Source organism: Pholcus phalangioides, unplaced genomic scaffold, assembly GCF_987345545.1.
Source record: "Pholcus phalangioides strain wild (caught in Gottingen) unplaced genomic scaffold, Ppha-v1.0 ptg000003l_1, whole genome shotgun sequence".
NCBI lineage: Eukaryota > Metazoa > Arthropoda > Arachnida > Araneae > Pholcidae > Pholcus > Pholcus phalangioides.
In genome coordinates, this window is record NW_028301596.1 from 43,580,363 (window position 1) to 43,604,152 (window position 23,790).

At 33.2% G+C, this 23,790-nt stretch overlaps 1 protein-coding gene across 6 annotated transcripts in view; it reads right to left on the minus strand.

Moving 5' to 3' along the window:
- The window catches only part of LOC149088641 (semaphorin-1A-like), a 312,700-nt gene that overhangs the window by 236,561 nt on the left and 52,349 nt on the right, over positions 1-23,790 (minus strand). The window contains exon 2 of one of the 6 annotated variants that reach the window (XM_089248417.1): positions 2,584-2,638. The exons of the other annotated variants lie outside the window; for them this stretch is intronic. The gene's annotated coding sequence lies outside the window, so the exon portion shown is untranslated. The remainder of the gene's footprint in view (positions 1-2,583; positions 2,639-23,790) is intronic. 6 annotated transcript variants of the gene reach the window in all.

Below are 23,790 nucleotides of genomic sequence, written 5' to 3' on the forward strand. Positions count from 1 at the left end.
GAAAAATAGTTTGAATTCGAAAAAAATGACTTAAAAAATTCAGAAATTAAGTTCAAGAAAAGTTAAAGAATATCGTTCAAGTATCATTAACAATATCAATATATCATTCAAGTAATCAGTAATCATATAAAAAATAGTGCAATTTTGTCATTGAATGGGTGAGTGGTCAAAAATGGGTTGAGCTTTTAGTCTAATCAATCTCTATGCATGGGAATAGAAATAAGGAAAGAAAGAAAAATACCAATAAATGTGCTAATATGTAATGCATATTGCTGGAGCAACCAATCAAGTTTCCAGTATTAGTTTATCAAGAAAATCCTAATTAATAAAATTCAAATTTATCATTTGAGAAAATGTAAAACCTGGAAAAATACATGGTGGTTCTGAATTCATGGGGTAAACTTTAAGAGGTGAGGTGAGACACCTAAACAATTATTTTTGATCGTAGAATTCGCGATCGAAGAGCAATAGAAAAGGCGGTAACGGGTGTTTTTGCAGAGTGCACACCAGAACTTCACCAAAAGCGAATACAGTATCATATTTTTCTGACGGATTTGCTGTAATAAGTGCAATCAACCATTCGAGATGCAGGTTATGTGGTAGGTTTTCTCTCAGGTGCAACATGGGTAACGCTAATTCTACACAAGTCATCGTGCCGCCTGATCATTGCTTGGCGCATCATAACCTTGACGGTCCTTGCACTAAAAAAATAACTCCAATCTAATCCGAAGGTGCATATGCGCCCTCGAATGGTTGATAGTACATATCGCAGCAAACAAGTCGGGAAAATGTGATACTCGCTTTTGCTGAGTGCTGTTGTGCACTTTCCGAAAACACCCCTTACTACCTTTGCTATTGCGATTCGACCGCACATTCTATGACCAAAATGCTTGCTTAGGTGTCTCAAACTTCAAAGACCTCTTGAAGTTTGGATGATTGTAAATCCTCCCATGGATTTAGAATCATCCTGTATACAGCAAATAGTAGTTTAAAGCTTCTTTTTGAAAACAGAATAATTATTTTCCATTTTTTTCGGACGAGAGAGAGAGAGAAACGCGCAACTGCCATTATAAAAATTTTCAACGAATGAATTTCAACATTCATATTCAATTAATAAAAAACAATAGCAATAAAACTAAATATGAACGTCCGCAATTATAATGTTTTATATTCCACAAATATTATATCCTTATTACATTTTCCATACCCGGAAGTTGAGGATTGAAATCGGACCTTAACACGAAAGCACACAAACATAGTCTAAACATATTATAGTTCATTCACATTATCATTCATAAACCAAGCATAACCAAACTAAAAAAAGTAATAATAATTTTCATAATAATAATAACAATAAAAGATTGCGTATGTACCGGTTGTAACACATTTTCCTTCTAATTCCAAAATTATTTCAGAGAAACGATCTTTGATTGTAATATCCATTGACGACGGGGAAAAAATTACTATCTAGAGATTTTATTGCTTACGAAGCTACAAAAATTATAGCTAAGCCATTGTTTGTTATTTCATACATCGAAAAATATAATAATTTCTACGAAACAATAGTATATGCATGTTTTTTTTTTTAGACACAAAAGGATTACGATAATAATACGCTTAAACAAAAAAAATTATTTTTCCTTTAAAACAAAAACTTATGGTTATAATACTGCTTACATAATCGGCTTTGTCACGCTCACTGCTATGTATAAAAACGATGTTAACAAGAATACCAAAGCAAATTGTAGATTTATTAAAGGCTATAAAATTGCGAAAGGCGATGAATTCAGTGATGGAATCATGATCCAATCATCGACGCATGAAAAAAAAAAATTACTTTTTTCAATTTTTCCTTTTTATCGATATTCCGCGGCTGTTTTTAATTATATTAATATCATCATTAATTAAAGAGTTCCGAAAGAAATTGACATGATTCCTCCTTTTCTAATATATATTAATTAAATATAACATAAATTTCTCCCCTTATTATTTTATTCGGAATATATTATTTTTTTTGTTATAAATTATTGATGAGACGAAATCATTAAATATTTGAAGATTAAATTTTTAAAAAATCTTCCTCGCAATGGAAAAGAATTCATTATTTATTTTTCATATACAGTATATTTTTAATTTCATCACGAAATAAATTTTGATTGAGTTATATTTCTGATTGAAAACGCTTTTTATTATCATTGGCATTCTGATAATTAATAATGAATTAATTGGGAGTATAAATTATTAATAAACTTTTCCGAACGAAAATTTTTTTTTCAATTTTATTTTTTGAAATTTATTCAACTATTAAGAAAATCGAAGTGTAATAAAATTACTTTAAAATGAAATGACGATTAGCAGTATAATTTAAAGAGTCAAAGGATATGAGATTTTACAAACAAATTATTATTTTTTTCATAAGAATTTAATACTTGTGAATTTTCTAATTACCAATAGTATTGATAGTTCGCAAAATCAAATATATATTATTGATTAAATTCCTTCAATATAGTGATTCAGGCAATGAATACCTACTAAATTTTACGAAGAAACTAATAAAAGAGTAAAAACATAACTGAAATTTACCCAGATAAAAAGGAGAGAGCAGATTCTCGTGTTGGAGTTCGAACATATAACATACCTGTGAAATAAAATGAAAAAATATGTATTAAACTGTGTAATACAATACATTTAAGTTTTCTGTACATCAAAGATGTTTAATTATTTAGTAACTATTTATGTTTAATTATTATCAAGTTGAAAGTAATTTAAAAATTCACTGTTAAGTATTACTATCAAATATTTATACTTGAAATAACTATTTGAAAAATTTTTAGTCAAAATTATACTTAAAAAATGCATCATGAAAACTTGTGCAATACATTTTTATACGTGTACATTTATAATATTCAAGAGTTTTCAATGCAAGAAACTATATATTTCATATTACAATATAATACCGGCTTCAACAACGTTTATCAAACGATGTCATTTTCCTACAAAATTCATATTCATTCATTCACACATACGCACACGCACACACACACATATATATAGGCTTCTATATATATATATATTTGAATGAATATGACCCAACCAATGTCCGAAATTCAGGCTTTCGCTGGACTTTGACCGGCCCTTATATGTCTATCCTTATATACCTATATATGTATTATATATCGATATTCATATTGCTTTGATCATTAGGGTTGTTATAGCTAACCATAATAGTTACAGTTAGCTATGGCTAATTTTAAATGGCCGTAATTATCAGAAAAAAATACGCCAACGCGGCGATGACCCCGAAATCGTAGGGATCGGTATAGGGATCGATATACAGTATAAGAGCCGGTGAAAGCCCGAATTTCTGATATTGACCGGGTCAACTGATCTGGCCACTTCGAAAAGTGGCCAACTTCGGGCTTTGGCAGTAACATATAAATATAGATATAGTAGATATATCCGGATAATTCTTTAAAAATATCATACAATTCATGTTGTGCTGAAGGCTATTTTTTTTAGTAATATCTAGTCCATCATGCGGTCAATCACGCGGCCATTTTTCTCATACAAATACGTATTTTGCCCGAAAGCTTAGATATTACAAGTCCTTGATATAATATAACTGAAATACGACAGACAGCTCAATTTTTAAAAAATAAAATCACATCAGAAATATTCATAAATAAATTGATGCATAAAAAATTTGATTAACAGTTGAAAACCGGTTCCGGAACATCGAGTTATTTCCTGTATATGTCCACTTTCATCTATCACCGACACCATAAATTGCTAGAAAACACCAATTCCTTACCTATTTTTCTTTAATGGAAAATAAATTAATCTATATCGATTTCGCGAAGAAATTTAATTTTCTCTCTTCACCGAAATAGCTTCGAAAAAAAATTTCAATACCAAAAAAAAAAAAAAAACTGGAATTCATTGCCTTACGAAACACATTTATAGTACGGTTGGAAATGTTATTGGGAATTCCTTATCCTGAAGGTAATTCTCAGTTCCTGGAACTGGAATTTACTTTACGCCCGGGAGAAAATTCGAGCATCGAAACATACGAGAAATACATTTCATTCACCTATTGTAACCCTTTTCCCCTACGGATCATTTCTTGGAGACAAATTCGATTGGTTATATGACACTGCTTAATTAACTCTCTCTCTCTCTCGCCCAACCTTAAAATAACACGGTCTAATATATATTTATACGCGTATGCGTACAAAGGCCAAAGGAACGAGCGTTGGCTATTTGTTTGAGACGATGTTCCAACTTGGAAATCGATCAAGAAGTCATGGAGAATTTTGTTCCCTAGAAAATACAATTCCACTCCTCTTCGAGAGTCTGTTTCACACATAAATATTAATACTGTCAGGATTAGCGCTGGCATCGCAGAATAATAAATACGCTAGGATTTATTACTTTAGTGCTGTCTAATATGCATGAGTGTCTGTTGGAAGTTAAAAAAAAAAACCGTATTTCTCTTCACGTCGTGTTGAATGATATTATGGAGGTGTTAGTTAATTAGCATCACATATAAATTAAATCTCGCAATATTTGGGAGTATATTCACCGACATTAATCTTAGTTTGGAGTTTCCGTGGTTTCCGTGTGCCAAAGTAAGCGGTATTCTGCCCCTCGCGATTGTGCTTTGGATTTGCCATGATATGCGTATTTGTTTATCATATGAACTATAATCAAAATTCGAATTATGCGTGGATCCAGAGACAGGAGAAGCCTAGAAACAATAGGACAAGGGGGGGGGGGGTCTTCGACCTTTCAAACATTGTGGGTCAAATTGAAAATCTAAACGAGGTCCCTGGGACACAAAATTCTGAAAATATTACATCCATTAAAAATGAATTTTTTAGTTATTATGAAGTTATTTCTTCCAAAAATTCTGAAATTACTTCTTCCAAAAATTCTGAAATTACTTCTTTCATTAAATATAGATTTCCAGTTATTATGGAATTATTTGTCTCACCCGATCATTTCTCGGAGACATATTCAATTTGTTATGCGCCACTGCTTAACTAATTCTCTCGCCCACCCTTGAAATAACACGGTCTTATTTATATCATATACGTACAAAGGTGAAAGGAACGAGCGTTGGCTATTTGTTTGAGACGATGTTCCAACTTGGGAATCGATCAAGAAGTCATGGAGAAATTTGTTCCCTAGAAAATACAATTCTACTCCTCTTCCAGTCTGTTTCATACATAAATATTAATACTGTCAGGATTAGCGCTGGCATCGCAGAATAATTAAATATATGCTAGGATTTATAACTTCAGTGATGTCTAAATGTGCACGTGTAACCCTTGGAAGTTAAAAAGAAAACGTGTTTCTTCACGTCATGTTGAATGATATTAAGGAGGTGTCAGTTAATTAGCATCACATATAAATTAAATTTCGGGGTATTTAGGAATATATTCACCGACATTAATCTTAGTTTGGAGTTTTCGAGGTTTGCTGTGTGCCAAAGTTAGCGGTATTCTGCTTCGCGATTATGCTTTGGATTTACTATGATATGCATATTTCTCTATCTTATGAACTATAATTAAAATTCTAATGAGAAAAATGAGATTTTTTTTACCGCGGTCTCTTCTCGAGTGTGTATTCAGATTTAAAATATTTAAAATTGGTTAAAAACTATATAATTGAGGGAATTTTTTTCTTTTTTTGGTGTGAATTTGATGTGAAAGAATTATTTTTATTTATATTTTAATAGTGGATAGTTTTTGAGTTTGATGTGGCTATCGTGAAGACTATACTGTAGACCAGTGTTTCCCGAAGTGGGCAATATCGCCCCCTGGTGGGCGATGGAAGAGTCCAGGACGGCGGTTGAAGCTACGGTTATACCATTGGATTCTATGGGCTTGTTTGAGTTTGGGGGCGATGAGAGAGAAAAATTTCTGAAGAAGGGGACGATGGAACAAAAAAGTTTGGAAAACCATGCTGTACACTCTCGATAATCCGTCCGTGCCCTAGTCCGGCCTGTCCCGTATTCCGGCATTTTTAGGTGGGTCTTCTGCGTGCATAGAAGAATAAAACATGTATGTGCTTTTTTTCAGCATGTTGCGCGAAGTTTCGTGTACACATGCAACTGCTCAAACTTCAGGTATGTGCGCAGAAGTTTTCTTATTTCCTTATTACATGTTCAACCATAGCCCGAGGGCCAAATTCGATCCTGGGTGTCATCTGATGTCACCTGCGATCTCAAACCTAATTTTGTAAAAGTGAACTAAATGACACATTTACAGATAAATAAAGTGACACGTGGTGCATTTCCTACATCACTTAAGTGTCACGCGGAACATTTCCAGATCACTTAAGGGACTCTCGGCACATTTAAAGATCACTTAAATGATCCCCGGCACAGTCCCAGATCATTTAAGAGGCCCGCCGCACATTTACTGATGACTTACGTGACCCGCGGTGCAGTTCCACGTCGCCTGAGTGGCACGCAGCACCTTCCAAGATTGTTTAAGCGACACCCGGCACATTAACAGATCACTTAATTGAACTCCAGAATATTCAGAGATCACTTGAGTGACACGCGGCACACTTACAGATCACCCAAATAATACGCGGCACATTTACAAATCACCCAAATAATACGCGGCACATTTACGGATCGCTTAAGTGGCCCGCGACACGTTTTGCAAACCAATGAAGTGGCCCGCAGTGTTCTGAAGGTTGAGAGCACACACCCATGAGGGGCCGTTCAAGTATTACGTAAGCAAATTTTGAGCCATTTTTGACCCCCTCCCCCCCCCCCCCCCCGTCAACAAAATTTCGTCATCAGCTCTGCCCCTCTGAATCCTAACTCATATTTTCATAAAGGGTGGTTGATGACGTAAGCATTATCCGACCCCCCCCCTCGCTCCTTGTCATCAAAAGTCAGCAAATCGGAAACCCCCCTCCTCCCCCCCCCCATCGATGACGACGTAATACTTGAACGGCCCCTGATCTAAATGTACTTTTTTCCCCCATCAACTTCCAGTAATCTGGAAATTTCGAGAAATCCGGCACACCCCCCCCCCTGGTCTGATACAACGCCGGATTAGCGTGAGAGAGTCTACTGCGTTTCAAATGCAGTTTGGAGAAAGTCCCGGTTTTTCTTCGTTGATACCAACGAATGTATATTCGGAATTTCGATCACAAAAAAAATAAATAAATTCCAGAAGAACAAAAAAAAAAAAAAACAGACCAACATCGTTCCGTTTCCGCTGAACAAGGTAAAAAAAAAAAAAGGATAAAAAAAAACTGTAAAATGAGGAAAAAAAAGAAGCAAACAGACATTCGTTGCAGCTGCTACATATGGATACAGTGCACTATCTTAGCCACAAGGCAAAGCTGCTGCATACAGTAGTGTACGAACCACTACTTCGCTCAGGAAATGGATGAGGGGTACGTGTATGAAAGGGTACAGAATAAAGTAAAGGAAAAAAAGAATACGTAAGAGAATAGGACACACACACACACACACACACAAAATAAAATAAACCAGAAATAAGAAAAATAAAATTTTCAAGCATATATTTCTTGTTTCTTTTATCTTAAGACGCACTGAAAGGTCTTCATCGGATGACCGCTCTTTCGACGGAATATATAACATTTCTTTCAGGATTATTGATCAAAATACGTGTCTCGGAATAAAAATCCCTGAAACCAGACGGTTCCGAACTGAATATACAATCTATAATAAATCTAAAAAAAAAGAACTGACTTCAGACATAACAATATAGACGTCTATTCTATTTGCTTGGTCTCTGAAAACCTGAAACATACCTAAACTCGACTGGAAATTTCAGACGCGGTTTCCGGATGGGGAAGATCAATTCGCCTTGTGAATTACATACAAAGAATAATATCTTTTTCTTTTGAAGGATATATCGAACTTGGATTTAGCATTTATATTCTATGGGAATCATTCCAGGCCGCGGAAGAATTGTGATGGTTCGTATATTGGATAGTTATTATAAGAGCCCGGATTATATGCATATGTGCATATTTTTGAAGGTTTATTTGAGCTCACTCAATTTTTTGTTAAATAATTTTTCAAGTAAATATTGTTCATATGAACAATATTGTTCAAATTTTTATAATATCGATTTTTTTTTCCCGCGGGTGAAATTTAGTGAATTAATACATATTTATAAAGTATTTTACGAATATTAGCCGTTTTATTGTAAGGCTATTTTTAGAGATTTTTTTTTAGAAATAGTGTCGAAATTTTTTTGTTACTGGTATTTTCGTTATTGAGCAACTAAAACAAACTAAAAATTAAAAAATGCCTGAATAAAAAATATGTAGAAGTTATTTGCATATACGGTGTACATATATGTGAGGGAATATAATTTTCTCATTTTTTGTACATCTTAATTTTTGACTTTTTCAAGATTTCTAGTGCATATTCTGGAGTATTTAATGCATATTCTGGAGTATTTAATGCATATTTTGAGATTTTCAGTGTATATTTTGGCATTTTAAGTACGCATTTTGTATTTTAAGTACACATTTTGTATTTTAAGTACACATTTTGTATTTTAAGTACATATTTTGTATTTTCAGTGCACATTTTGTATTTTAAGTGCATATTTTGCATTTTTGAGTGCATATTTGCATATTTTTAGAGCATATTTGGTCACTTTTAAGTGCATATAATCCGGGCTCTAGTATTTTCTGATATTAAATTAAGGTTGTTTCCATACCTTATGATGACCTTACTCTTTCCGTGGTCTGTAGAATTTTTTTAGGCATATCACTGGTCCTTGGGTACAGAAGGATTGAGAAAAGCTGCCTTAACACATTACAAACCTATGTCTCACGTACGTCGAACTTAAACCGCAATCACATTTAATAATTTTTTTTACCGTGCCCCGAGGAATATATACGTGCGTATATGCAAGTACCCGTACGCGTCCATGACTAATTCACAGCAAGCCGAGCGAATCTTTCACGGACGCACCCCATGCTGATCGTATGCTAATGTGCACGACCGTTAATGTCCACGTAACATTAAAGGCTGAGGGGGAATGAAAGAAGAAGAATAAAAAGAAAAAGACCTTAATTTGCAAACCCAGGGTGAAGCTGATGAGAAACGGCTTCTTGGAACGCAAAGAAGACATGATGATGGAGGATATACAGACCTTGTCACCGAAACACCGTCTAGTTTTGATGAGGTTTTTTTTTTTTAATTCTTGTTTGTATGGTGTACGCTTGTGTTGATGAGCCATTCCAGAGGCGCTTTTCAAGGTTTCAAATGAAAGAACTAGTTGCATTGGAGCCGCGGGCGGCCTTAAATGCCTAGTAGATTCTTGTAACGTTCATTTCCTAGATGTACAAGATGGAGAGAGAGCCAAACACCCGTCTGGTTCAGGTATGCTGATTAGGAAGCAAGAACGGCAGGGAAGGCATAAATTTGCAATTATAAGTAGTAACAGTGGGAGGAAAGGCAGAGTTAGGCATTAATTTAACATTCAAAAAAAAAAATATGTATATACGCTTTGGATTTTGGTTGCCCTTTATTTACCATAATTTAGAATCTGTCTGGGTGCTTATCTATTGCTCATTTATATGCTGTTAGGGTCGAATTTGCCAGATAATTGTCAAAAAACAAAATTATGAGATGGTTATTAATTAATTATAGTAAAACTTCAGAAATACACTTTTGGACTGGACATGTAGTTATAAGATTTGTCAATCTATTCGTTCCAGCTATGCTACCAGAACTCTTTTAGTATCCAAAATTTGCGCAAATTATTTTAATTGATTTGAAATTTTTAGATCATCTATTGCTACAATGAAGCGCGGATTATACTGAGAAATTAAATCCAGGAAATGTGCATCCTTTGAGCAAAGGATTTTCGACAACTCTCTATTGGTCATCAGGAAGTTGCACGAGTGCGCGAAAAGTGTTTGGATCAAAACCTTTTTGATCCATCCAAAATCCATTGCAATTCATAAATACTAACAGAGTGTGTGAAAAAGTGAAGTTAGGCATTGATTTTTAACATTCAAAGAATGCATTCGGGTGCCCTTAATTCACAATAATTTAACAAAGCCATAATTTGCAATTTTAGGTATTTTAACTGATTAGAAATTGCTAGCGGTATCTTTTGCTACAATGAAGAGCAGATTATACTGGGAAATTTAATCCAGTAAATGCGCATCCTTTCGGCAAAGAATTTTCAACAACTCTGTGTTGGTCATCGGAAAGTTGTGGAAAGTGTTTGGCTCAAAACTTTCTGATACATCTAAAGTTCAGGTTATATGCTGATTATGAAACAAGCATGACAGGGAAGCAGATTTGAAATTATAAGTAGTAACAGTGGGATTAAAAACACAGTTAGGAATATAAATGAAATTATAAGTTAGATATCAACCCTTTTTAACTGGCTTAACAGAAATTACTAAACGCCGAGTAAAATGCCTTATAAAGTACGCTTTCCCTTAGGAAAGGGTCTTCAACCTTTCAGACATGGTGGGCCAAACTGAAACTTCCCACGAAGCCCGCGGGCTACCAACTCATGTAGTTTAGTGACATCTTAATAGGGGGGGGGGGGAGGCTAATTGAGTTAAACAGGTAAAAAATAATTGAAAACTTTTATTTATTCTGAAATCGTTTCTTTTACTTATTATCAATTGTGATTAGCTTTGAAATAATTTTTTTTTCACAAATTCTGAAAACGTGTTTAATTAATTACTCATTATATTAATTCTGAGATTAGTTTTAATTTGAAATCACTTTATAAATGATTATTTCATTATTTATTTCGGTAATTCCAAAATTATTTTACTTCTTAAAATAAACTGAAATAATTTCTTTCAATGATTATGTAATTACTTTTTTATTGATTGTGAAATCATTTATCTCATTGATTTGTAAGTCATTTTTCTACTAATTCTGAAATTATTTGTTTCAAAAATTATTTGTTAATTAAATTTAATTAATAAAAAAATAAATTGATTAAAAATAAATTAAATTAATAAAAAAATAAATTGATTAAAAATAAATTAAATTAATAAAAAAATAAATTGATTAAAAATAAATTAAATTAATAAAAAATAAATTGATTAAAAATAAATGAAATTAATAACAAAATAAATTAATTAAAAATTAAATTAAATTTACAGTTGTTAACATAAATATGTTAAAATGCAGTTTCAAACAAATTAAATAAATTTTTTTAAGTAATTAAATTAACTCTAAATTTTTATCGATTCCGAAATCATCTCTTTCATTAATTCTAGAAGTTACGGTTTTCCAATGTTTCCAATCATTTTCCTGAAAATAATCTGCGGGCACAACAAAAAAGCTCCGAGGGCAAAATCTGGCCCGCAGGCAATGCGTTGAAGACCCCTGCCTTAGGGAATAGGAAAATATTTTTCATTGAAAAACCAACTTTTTTTTACAAAAAAAAAATCTGCTTGCCATTGCTAATATAAAAGGCTTTAAATAAAGCGAGATATCTCGTCAATGCCAGTGAGCGCGGGGTTAATTCATCCTAATTAAAGCTCAGAAATGCATTTTTGCAGATGTAGGCTATATATAAATTTTGCCAACATATGAGTTTTAACTTTTTTTCCAGGTCTCTTTTAAAAGCCAAAATTTCATAATTATTTTCCATTTTGATTCAAAATTCTCTGTAATTAGGCATTGCTTACCCGTTGATATGTGAATAAATAAATAAATAAAAGATATATCTGTTATATTACAATAAAGGACAGATGACAGGGAAATTTAACGTAGTTCTAAACGCATCCTTTCCGCAAAGAGCGTAACAACTTTCCGTTGGCCATCGGGAAGTTGTGAAAAGTTTTAGGCTCAAAACCTTCTGATACGCCCAAATAAATAAATTTCCCGCTTTTAAATTGCGTGCCACGCATGAATATTCCGACGAGAAACTTTCCTATACATCCAAACTTTTGTGGATGTAAACATGTTGGACGCAATGTTCGTACAAACAGCTAAAATGAACTCGGAAACTACAATGTTAAAAGAGAGAATCCGACTCTTTTCGTCGAAAACATGGCGTAAAGAGTTTGTCCAGGAATTTCTGTAGGCTTTGAATTCATTCACATTAACAAAGACTCAGGTTCACTCAGTAGGCAGATCAGTGCCGATGCCGTCAATCTTTGTATAGGTTGAGGATGCGTGTGTATGTATGTATGTATGTATGTACTCATGGGGTTCAATTAAAAAGGTTCGAGCCCTGAATTCAAAACAGCCTCTGGGGCCCCAGAAGGAGAAAAGCCAAGCCTCTTCCCCCATCTCTCTCTCTCTCTCTGTAGCTCGAGCTCGTGTCTCTTCAGCTGGGATTAATGGCTTGGGCACATATACATCTAAAACCCGTCACCGTACGAAAAGAGAGGGGCCCCCATGAATCCCTCCGGAGGGCAAGAGACGGAGAAAAGGCTAGAAGTCCAACCTCCGAGCGGACTCGCTGTTAATTATTGGTGAAACTGTCGAGGTGCCTCGTTGTAGTAATGAACGTGCCACAACATGGAGGATGGTAGAGAAGACATCTAGAGAGAGGAGGGTTAGAAGAACCGGAGGTACTAGATTCAGCCACATGCATTTACTGGGGATAATTCCTTTTACCTCTTTTAGTTCGCAACATCTAGTTTTCTCTTCTCTGTATTTGAGTCTCTATCAAACCGTAACCCCCCAAGTGTCGAAGTAAATTGGATTTTCCTAAATCGAGATCCAGCCGAGAATATACATATACATTAAGAGGCATTTATTTAGACGGAAGGAGAGACAGACGTGTGCATATGACTTCTACGAACCAAAAACACATTATAAGAGCTTGATTATGCACGTCTATGGGGTCATTTCTTGGCCCTTTCAATGCCATCTTATCTATCACCTTGCGTACGCTACACACAACAGGATATCCTATGAATTTATAAATTATTCCAGAATTGATAAATATTTATCGATTGACGAATTCTTTAATATTTATTTATTATTCATGGATATATAAAAAAATCCAAAGCCTATTCCAATATTGATATTAAAATTTTTACAAAAATATTCTTGAATGAAAATAATAGGAAATGACCTTATATTTCATTATATATTGTCCTTATTCATTATTATTAGAATTTAAAAAATATACGGGGGTTTTTTTTTTGGAATTTTTATTCATATTATTCTCTAACTTTGTGCTATTCCTTATATTTCCTCAATTTTGAGAGCTACTACGCAAATTTTTTGATTCAATGTGATTTGAATGTTTCTTTTAATTCAATATGAATTGAATGTGTTTTTTGATTTAATGCGATTTGAATGTTTTTTGAATCTGTGTGGTATAATTATTAATTATTTATGATATGTGAAAAATGACCATTCACATCGAAATAAAATAAATATCTCTATTGAAATAGATCGAAACAATATCAATAAAAATTCTTGTATTTTCGGGAAGTCTAATTTTTTCAGAAATTCCTGGAAATACAATTTTTGTTTATAAAAAGTGGATACAAAAATCATGAAGTATGAATTAAATAGGTATTTTTATTTTTTATACGTACTCTATTCAATAGAAGTACCCACAATATCATTATTTTTTTAATTTTAACAAATAAAATGTTCGTACGTCATTAATATATTATGTAAATTATTTCAATTAAATACTTCTATTTGAATAAATATACAAAAAAAAAAAAAGAAAAGTCTACGAATATTTTCAGGAAATATTCCTAGAAACATTTCCAAAAAATCTACAAAAGTTCCGAAAATACGTAAAAATATTTTTAAACGAATCTAAAACTTTTCCGAATATTTTCTTGAAAATCTTTTTAGATTTTCAAGAAATCTGAGAATATTAAAAAAAAAACAATATTGAAAAATTTAGAATTTTCCCAAAGAAAATAAATAAATGAAATCTAAAAATGTTTCCGGAAAAAAAAATTGAAATTATATATATATAATCATATATATTTTATCCTCTCTCTCCCAAAAAAATCTAAAAACAATTCTGAGAAATCTGAGAATATTACCAAAATAACTATAAATATTTTCAAAGATATTAAAACAGTTATAAAAAAATGTAAAAGCAAATATAAAATATCCAAGAACAGTTATAAAATACCCAAAAAGAATTTGTAAAGAAATTTCAAAAATTTAAAAACAGTTTCAAAATGTCTAGAAACATTTAAAAAACTATGAAAAAGAAATACAGTCGATCCCGCTTAGTACGACTAATTTTCGTGAATTTAACTTTTCTTCCTATATATTGATAATGTTAACTTTTCCCAGATACAACGTTTAATTTATTTCTATTCCCGTTCAGAAATTCACATCGGAATTTTTCCTCCTTTGAAATCAGCGTACTTTTCTTCACATTTTTTTCATGTAAAGAAACGAAAATGGTGATTATGTGTGTACGTTGAAATTTTTTTTCTTGTTCCTCTCACTTTGTGCAACAATATTTTACAGAGCATAATTGCCCTTACCCCTGTTCGAATGCACATGGTTGATGCCGAGCACAGTTCGAGTCTTAAAGCAAGTTGAAAAGAAAAGCTCTAAGTTTATAGGAAAAAAATAAAAACTCCTTAAATTTGTAGATGATAACCACAGTCAACACCAATTGTAAGTTTGCAGAAGCAATTAAAGGACCTGAAAATTTTCGTTATTTTGTTTAAAGGCAAGAAAATGTGTCATGTGATACCATCCAGATTTTGCGGAAACTTGACTGTTAAAAAAACTTTAAAGTTTGACTAGTTATAACAAATAATTCTTTCCTATTAAATCTCTATATGCACCTTAATGTTTGTTGATAAATTAAAAATGACAAAAAAGCTATGATAGGTGAGAAACTATGTCTTATAATTATTATAAACATTTCCCGCTTATAAAGTTTTTAGTTGCGGTTTTTAAAAACGTTATAAACGGGATCGACTCTATTCTAAAAAAGATCTAAAAATATATCCAAAACTGCTGGACAAATTTTCGAAATTTCATCTACCTACCATCAAGTTGTTACAAATTCCGGTTGTCGGAACTCAAGCTACTATCTTGACATACAGATTCTCAATATTTTTGAGTTAAAAATCCAAATCTATTTTACGCTTACGAGGATCGAATCTAGATCGATTGCGAAGCCATCGTGATTCCAACACGACCGCTCAAGCCGACCCAAAATACCGTACATCACAAACATATGGCGACTCATACGAATAAAATTCCAAAACATCTCATCTTTCGTCAATATGGAGAAAATAGAATAAGAATTTATTATTATTTTTTTAAATTTATAGACAAAAAAAACCCCTTTAAACCTTTCCAATTATTTAAAAGCTTTCAAAACTTTCTTTGGTTTGAAAAAAAAAATACATAAGTAAAAAAAAAAGGGAAAATAGAAGGGAAAAAAAAGGAATCAGTGAAGTACAAAATGTTTGGTTTGCCGAACAATCACCAAAAAAAATAAAATGAATTTAAAATAGAAAAAAATGAGAATAAATAAATAAAATATTTAGAACCAAAAAGAAGTAAATAAATAAAATTTTACTTTAAGCATTCCCCACTTTCCCGTAACGAAACAACAAAATAATATTAGGGGGAAAAAAATTAGAAGTTTAAACAAATGGGGAGAATATTTTTTTTTACCTCAAAAGTTGGAAAATCACTGAAAGTCTTCGAAAAAAATACTGTTTTCCACATTTTTTTTACTTTATTTCATTCTCCGTTTAAAAAAAAAAAAAAAAAAAGATTTTGCTATTTCATAGGTAAAAATTTTTTTTTTCATTTATTTGAATGATTTTTTTCAATATTTTGATATTGAAAACTAAAAATTCAAATATCATTATTATATACAAACCCAAGTACTTCATTGAAATTTTAAGCGAACGTCAAATTTCTAACGAATTTATTTTTCTAAATTTTGTTAAAAATTATTAAACTGTGTGTGGTTATTTTTGATTTAATAGAAATTTGTGGAATAAATTCTTTACTCAAATTTAAATCAGTTTTGTTATAGAAAGTAATTCTACTATAAATTTTAAGTAATTGTGTCATTTGTGTTTGTGTATTTTTATTTATTTGCTTTTAATCGGTGTATTACTTTTTGCAAAACGTTTTCCTTATTCAATTTCTCTCAACACATGATAATAGTGAATTCGGGGCCGATGGCACCAGACGTGGGGCCTGGTGAGAAATTAATAGAGGCGCCCTTTCAAGGGCTGTGGAGTGTTTGGAATTATTTCTCTCGTTAGAGTTTTGAATTTTCATCGATTGAAAATTGTATTGATTCTGGAATGATCTTATCAATTTTCGACTGGTTGTTTTTTTTATCACTTTCGAATTTTCATTACTTTTTGAATTATTCCTTTTATTAGTTTCCAAATTATTATTATTTTTTTAAATAACGTGATCTTCACGTATTCCCAAGGGATCAGCATGATCCATCCAGAGAATATCTTTAAGTATAAGTAATAAAATTTATTTTCAATTTCAGACATCGATTTCAAAATTTCAATTTCAAATAGTGATTTCAATTTCAAATATCGATTTCAAAATTTCAATTTCAAATATCGATTTCAATTTCAAATAGCGATTTCAATTTCAAATATCGATTTCAATTTCAAATATCGATTTCAATTTCAAATATCGATTTCAAAATTTCAATTTCAAAATTTCAATTTCAAAATTTCAATTTCAAATATCGATTTCAATTTCAAATACAGTAATAAATAATTTATTTTATTACTTTTCGAATTATTATTTTTCATTAGTTTTCATCAGTTCACGAATAATTCCTTTTCACTAATTTTCAACTAATTTCTTTCATGAATTTCGAATTATCATTATTTCTAATAATTTTCCGTTAGTTTCAAATTTTTATCAATTCAGAATTTCGAATATTTGTGTTGATTTAAACTTTTGTGTGTGAATTGCGTCTAATTCTGGGACCATAATATATACTTCGGCGTTCGTCTTTTTTGCATGATGAATAAATCCTCCCCCCCCCCCTCCCCGAATATATGAAATAGGGATCAAGGGGGGCCTCCCGCACTGGACCACTTTCTCAGGGACTGAGGCGGCCGAAACAGTTTCGTACTCCTTGAAACAATATAGACTGCTCATTTAGTCCAAAAACATTTGGGACCCGGAAAACCAAAATCATTAATATGCCCTAGGTAGTGAAACGAATAACTTGAGTCACCATTTCCCCTTTCTTTATGTATTTTTATCGCTGAAGAACAAACAGTCATTTTGACACTTTTTTGACAATTTTACGAAGAAAAGAGTAATCAATAATTTCGTATGTTTCGTATATATATTATGTTCGTTTCTATTAACCACCTATGATCTCATATATATTTCAAAATACACGGCAAATGAATGGCGAGAAATTCCATTACACCAATTTATATTCACCACTTTTATTACCGTATTTCAGAAACTGTACATTTTTCTGTATTATTTCGGTACAAAATACGGTTTTTTTTTGTAAAGAGCTGATTCCTTGTGGGGTCATTTTTTAAGAGCTGTTTAAATATTTTACGTATTTAGAGATTTATAAAATATCATCAAGTTCTCGACAATTTTCGATCTATTCTCGCCACAAATTTTGCATATATACCAAATGGGACCAGACTTGAACGATAGGCTAATTCAAAAGTTCGTCAGAGATGGGCAAATGCCCGAAATGAGCGGAAAAACTGTCGGGAACAATGGTTTCTCGGCCTCAACAATCACTTCCGGAATGTTTACTTTCTTTACCGTGGTTCCCTAGCAATGCGTTTCAGACATGTATATGCCTTTACAATGGTTTGCCATTTTTAATGCTGCCGGTATTTTGTATAACAGTTTATATGCCTTTATAATGGTTTGTCACTTTTTCAATCCTATCAGTAATTGAAGACAACCCGGGCAGGAGGGTGTTATAGCTAGTTGAAAATAAAATTTAATGAAACAACTATTGAACTTTGTTCTAAGCAAGATTTTACCTGTACTTATAAAACATTAAAATTAAGGCAAACCGTATATTTTATACTCAATTAACCATTCAAGATAATTAAAAAATCCACTCTTATTAATTAAATTGTTGTGTTGACGTATTTTTCAATGAAAAATCCGCTAACACAGAGCACCAATTTTCATCCGTTTTTTTTTTTCATTACGCATTTTATGGGGGTGAATCATAGAGAGGTTAATTCGAGGCCCTCTGCAGTGCAGGGCTGGGTGTCGCAATATCTATCACACATCTGTAACAGCAGCTCTGATCGAACCATCAACACAACAATTGCACCTACCGCATTACGGACACTCATTGCACAAATTCAACGCAATCAATATTGCATTTCATTACTCATTGATAACAACAAAACCACATTTCTAGTGACCAACAAATCCACTTAATTCACCGAAACCAGAATTTTTTTCCCCCAGAACTCGACCCGATAAGCAATCAACCATAAAAAAAAAACTCAACCAGGTTATTACAGCGTCATGGGAAAAAAAAAAAATCATACAAGTCCCAAGAAATAGGACTCATCTCCTTCGACGAATGCGTATTCATTACACAGTGATAGACAAAATGGAAATAGGTATTTCTAGAATGATTACTAGTTATCCCCCCAAATAGCAATAGAGAAACTTATTATACCAACGCTATTTCATTGTGAGGAGAGAAAAAAAAAAGCAAATACAAGATAAGGTAAAGGAATTATATATATAAGAAATAGAGAGACAGTTCCAATGTGTAGAAGAAGAAGCAGCAGCGCTTCTTTTAATTAGCGTCAGAGGCAAAAATCTTCCATTTCTTGGCCAGAGTCAATTTGCTTGCCAAGCGAATGAATAGATTTTTCCGAGCGGAATTAAATTACCAGAACGTCTTGTAGAGAAGAACGTGACCGAATACACGGATGGACAGGACATGCGCACGCGTGTGAGTGTGTAAAAAAGGATTCGGGAAAAAGTCATCATCACATCCTCATCTCCCAAAATAAAAACAAAACAAAACACAGCGGATTCTTTCACCAATCCCCTAAGAAAGTAATAAAGAAAAAGATCCTCGGGAGAATTAAAGAATAACCAAAGGTCAGGGCAAACTTATCAGAAACGAATCATTCTTCAGGCAATAGCTTCGGAGATAATCGATTAAGATAATATAATGCCGGAGAGTTAACTTCGTTAAGGACCAAGAATAATTTATCGGGCAGAGAATGATAATTGAAGAAGGGTGAAAGAGACGGCGCAGGATTATTATTATTATTATTATTACTATCATTTTCTGTCCGTTTCTCTATCTTACCCTGATTTATTTATTTAGGGCTGGGACGAGTAGATGAATCAACTGGAGTAATGAGAAATGCCAGTAACGTAATAAATGGTAATAAACATAGAATTGAATATGATTGAGAGTCATTTTCGAAATATATACAGTCAAACTCGGTTATAACGACCTTGATTGTAAAGACACACCATAACTAGCGTTCCCGGGCTGATTCTCTTATTGGACTCCATATAGCAGGTTTGCAGGTTTATATATAAACTCCATATAAAGCAGAGTTTTAGCATAAATTATTCATGCACAGCCTATTCAGTCAGCGGGCCGCGGTACCGCTCGCGAGCCAGAAACTTATATGCGTACGGGTGACCATATGATTTGTATTTTTTACGGGACTTCCCATGTAATTTTGGTTTTGCAACCTTCTTTATAAACTGTCCCGTTTTTTCAACAAGGTTTACTTGAATTTTGAAATAAAGAATGAAGGTAATTTTTATGACTTTTCATCATAATTATCGTAATATAATTTATGATAATTATGACTACCATAATTATAGTCGTTTTTAAAAACATTTATCTCACTTTTTTTTATTAGTGAAACATCTACGTTTTTTAGTGAATGACATTTTTACCCATTACGACTTGCAGTAACCCTCATTTCTTGTCATCAGCAATTTTAGTAATAGTTGGGAACTATATTTGGTTCCCCTTTCACAGTTTTTTGGTTGTGATTGGCAACTTTACTTGCCCTTAACAACTTTAACGGTTGTAATTGACATCCCTACTTGTTTATGACAATTTGTTTTTACTGTAATTGGCAACTTTACTTGACATTGATTTTCTTTCCGTATGGTGACATCAGTTATTTGTGTGTGTGTGTGTGCCTTTGACGTTTTTTAGCTATAATTGCCAACTTCACTTGCAATTCGTGATATCCCGTATAGATCCCGATTTCCCGTATTTTTATGAAGGGTAATCAAGTATTCGTAATTTTTTATATGTATAGATATTTTTCTACCAGAACACTTTTCGTAAGCGGGATAGAACCCCTTGACGGGCCGCATTTGGCCCGCGGCTGTGCAACCCTGCCATAGAGAATAATTTTTGTAAGACTTGATTAGTGGTCGATAAAATGCAAAGACCTCGAATATAACGAAACTTTTGTTTCCGTTTCTTTTACTGTGTTCCAAGAAATTCTCAGAGCTACAGACCATTACATTATGGCAATATTTTGTTTAGTTCTTTATTGGTGACAAATGTTGAATAAAAAAAAATATTTGTCACATGTCTGAAGCTCATTAACATGCTAAAATAAAAGCCATTTAAGAAGGCGAAATATCTCGTTAATGCCGGTGATAAGGTCAAACTATGAGGCAGAGAAACTAAAATAGTGAAATGAAGGGTCCAGGGGAAAAATGACTTCACAGCAAAAATTCGATTTTGAAAAAAAAAAATCGAGTTTAAAAGTTAGGAGTATAATGGCTTTTTACCAGCATATTGGGGCTTTATCGCTATTTTTCACAGTTTTAAAGTCGTTCTACCCCAAAAATGAATGCACGTGGAGAAATTATTGCTTGAAAGCTACAAGATGGCACTGGAATCTCATTTTCGGGAAAATTGCTGTTTTTAGTTTTTCCTCCTGGACCCTTCAAATATTTACAGCGGAAAAGAGTGAATGATCCAAATTTGGTAAAATAAATGAAACACACACACACAGTTAAACTCAGTTATAATAATTATAATAATGTCGGTTGTAACGAAACCTTGGCTATAACGTCAAGAACTAGGATTGCCGGCTGATTTACATAGAGAAGAGAATAATGTCTGTGAGATTTGCTTATAGCATCGGTAAACGTAAACACCGTGGATATAATGACACTTTTGCTTCCGTATTTTTTACGGTATTCCCAAGAAACCGAAAATTCTTAAAATAAGAGTTCATCTTATTGATGCTTTCTTGTTGTTGAAAAATAAATTCAGTAGATGTTTGTGGCAATGCAAGTTGCTCATTGACGTGGCCCGTATTTCCTGCAATTTTGCACTTCTCAAGTTTTATTTAAAATTACGTATTAAGGTATTAAGGGGAGTCGTTCTTTTTGTTTCGTTTGTTTTTCCTCAAATAAGTAAGTAATAGAATAAGAGATGAAGATAATTTGCTTAATTTATATAAATTGCGTTATAGGGAATGTGACTAAAAATATAAAAATTGATCTCACAAATTTGCATGTTTTAATTCCTTTTTTTCCGAGATACATATTTTAAACCACAACAAATTTGAAGCAACACCTTTTGGCATAACACGTTGCAACTTTGTCAGCAGCAATTAACGATGATTTTCAATCACTTTATTCATAATAAAATATATCACAGTGGGCGAAAAGATTCTGACACATTTTAGAAATTAATAAAAAATCAACCAATTAATATATAAAAAATGCGGTTCGTTATTATGGTATAGAATTTTTCTTGATGGAAAAAAAAGTTCAAATTCTATTCCCAGAGGGCGGTGCATCGCGAAAAACGATATAACACGTAAAACGCGACACAAACAATGCAGAGTGTTAATTCCACAACACTGCCCCATTTCAATATGAGCACCCTTTATAGCTCGCGCTAAATGTAAATGGGTGAAAAGATGCTTATTTATTATATTAATTATTTTACATTAATCTTTACTAGAATCGGCGATGAAATTAATTCGCATAATTTATAAATTGTGCGATAATGAATGTGACTAAGAATATAAAAATCCATCTCACATGCAATGTCTTTCACTTTTCTTTTCGTGAAATACATTTCGAATCACTGCAGATCTGCTGTAGCATCTCATTTATCACCAAGTGTTAGCTTAGCCCAATTAGATGCACTAATTGGGCAAATTCGCTGACAATTGGTAACGTTTTTGTGAGAGAAATGTATGACATCTATAATCCGAATTTCCTGTTATTTTCTGGCTAAAATATGGTCACGCGATTCAATAATAAAATAACTGCATGAACAGTATTTAATTGCATTCAGTGGCGCATTTAAATGAGGGCGGCTTGGCGGGCTATAGCCCAGGGCGGCAAGTTCGAGGACGTTGCAAATTTGAAGAAGATTCAGTTGTCAAGAAAATTATTATAATGGGAGAAGGCACTCAAAATTTTCAAAAACTGCCATGAATCCGAGAGTTTGTAAGCATTGTGAATGAACAAAAGAGTGCGCGAGCACCTGGATGATCAAAAGAGTGATCAAGAGCGTGTGAAAGCGTGTGAATGGCCGAAAGAGTGACCGAGAGAGTGAGTGTGTGAGCATCTGAGTGATCAAAAGAGTGACTTAGAAAGAGGGGAGCCAGGTCAGTTAACGACCAATAGAGTGACCTAGACTAGAGCGTGTGCAAGCATGTGATTGATCAAAAGAGTGGCCTAGAGAGCGTGCGAGTATGAGAGTGGAATATCTGGATAAGAGATCGACACAGATTGGTTAAATTCAGGATTCAACCAATTGATTTAGCTAATCCGCGTCGATCCCCTATCCGAAAATTGTGACTATAGTTTAAACTCTGACTGTTAATATTGCCCTAAGCGGCCAAACGAATGACCTATAGCGTGTGCAAGCATGTGAATGACCAAAAGAGTGACCAAGAGAGTACGCAAGCATACAAAGAGACACTTGCGTATTTCCAGGAGTAGGGTAAGCAGCTTGAAATCCCAGGAATGGGACTGACCAGAGAGGTAAAAAAATGGACAAGGAAAGCAAAAATTCACGGAGCCCACACGCGGCAAAATCATAAATACCGCTCTGATTGCACAATTGAATATGTTTTTTTTTTCATATTTAATAGGTCTCGGAAACATCAACCTCGATTATAACGACAACGGAACTTCCAATGTCGTTATAACAGTGCTTGACTGTAATATTCAAGTCTTATCACATCAGTATCAAATTTTGACGTTCCAATCGGAAATTTCTTACAGATAAACGTCATAATAGAGAAACAAAAATGAGAGGCTTCGGATATTAATCTCTCTAGAATCTCACTCTCACTTCTTAGACCAAGGATATAAATGGGAATTAATTCAAGGCCATGTGTATCATGTGTGTTATTACACGGCAAAAAGGGGGGTGGGGATAAGTTTCTATTAATGCAACGTGTCGACGTAATCACTGTGGCAATCAGAGCTCGACTAGAGCGCATGCGTCGGTCAGTGTAGAAAGAGTTGGCGTGTTGTAAGAGTTGGAGAGAGAGAGAGAGCCATGTGGTATCCGTCATTCGGCAGTGGAAATTGGTTATGCTTGTTTGTTGTCCTTACACAAGACATGGCTTGTCATAACATTTTCACTGCGGACGCGAATATATATACACACGCGTTATAACCCTTGTTTTTTTTTTTAGTCTTCCAGGGCAGGATGAAGTATCGCATCAAATAAATAATATCATCCGTATTATGCCGATGCGTATGTATCACGTCGCTTATCACTGATTTTCGTCTCGTATATAAATAAACATTGCTTTTATATATACGCAGTGGAGTCTTTACCGCAGGGATCTTCA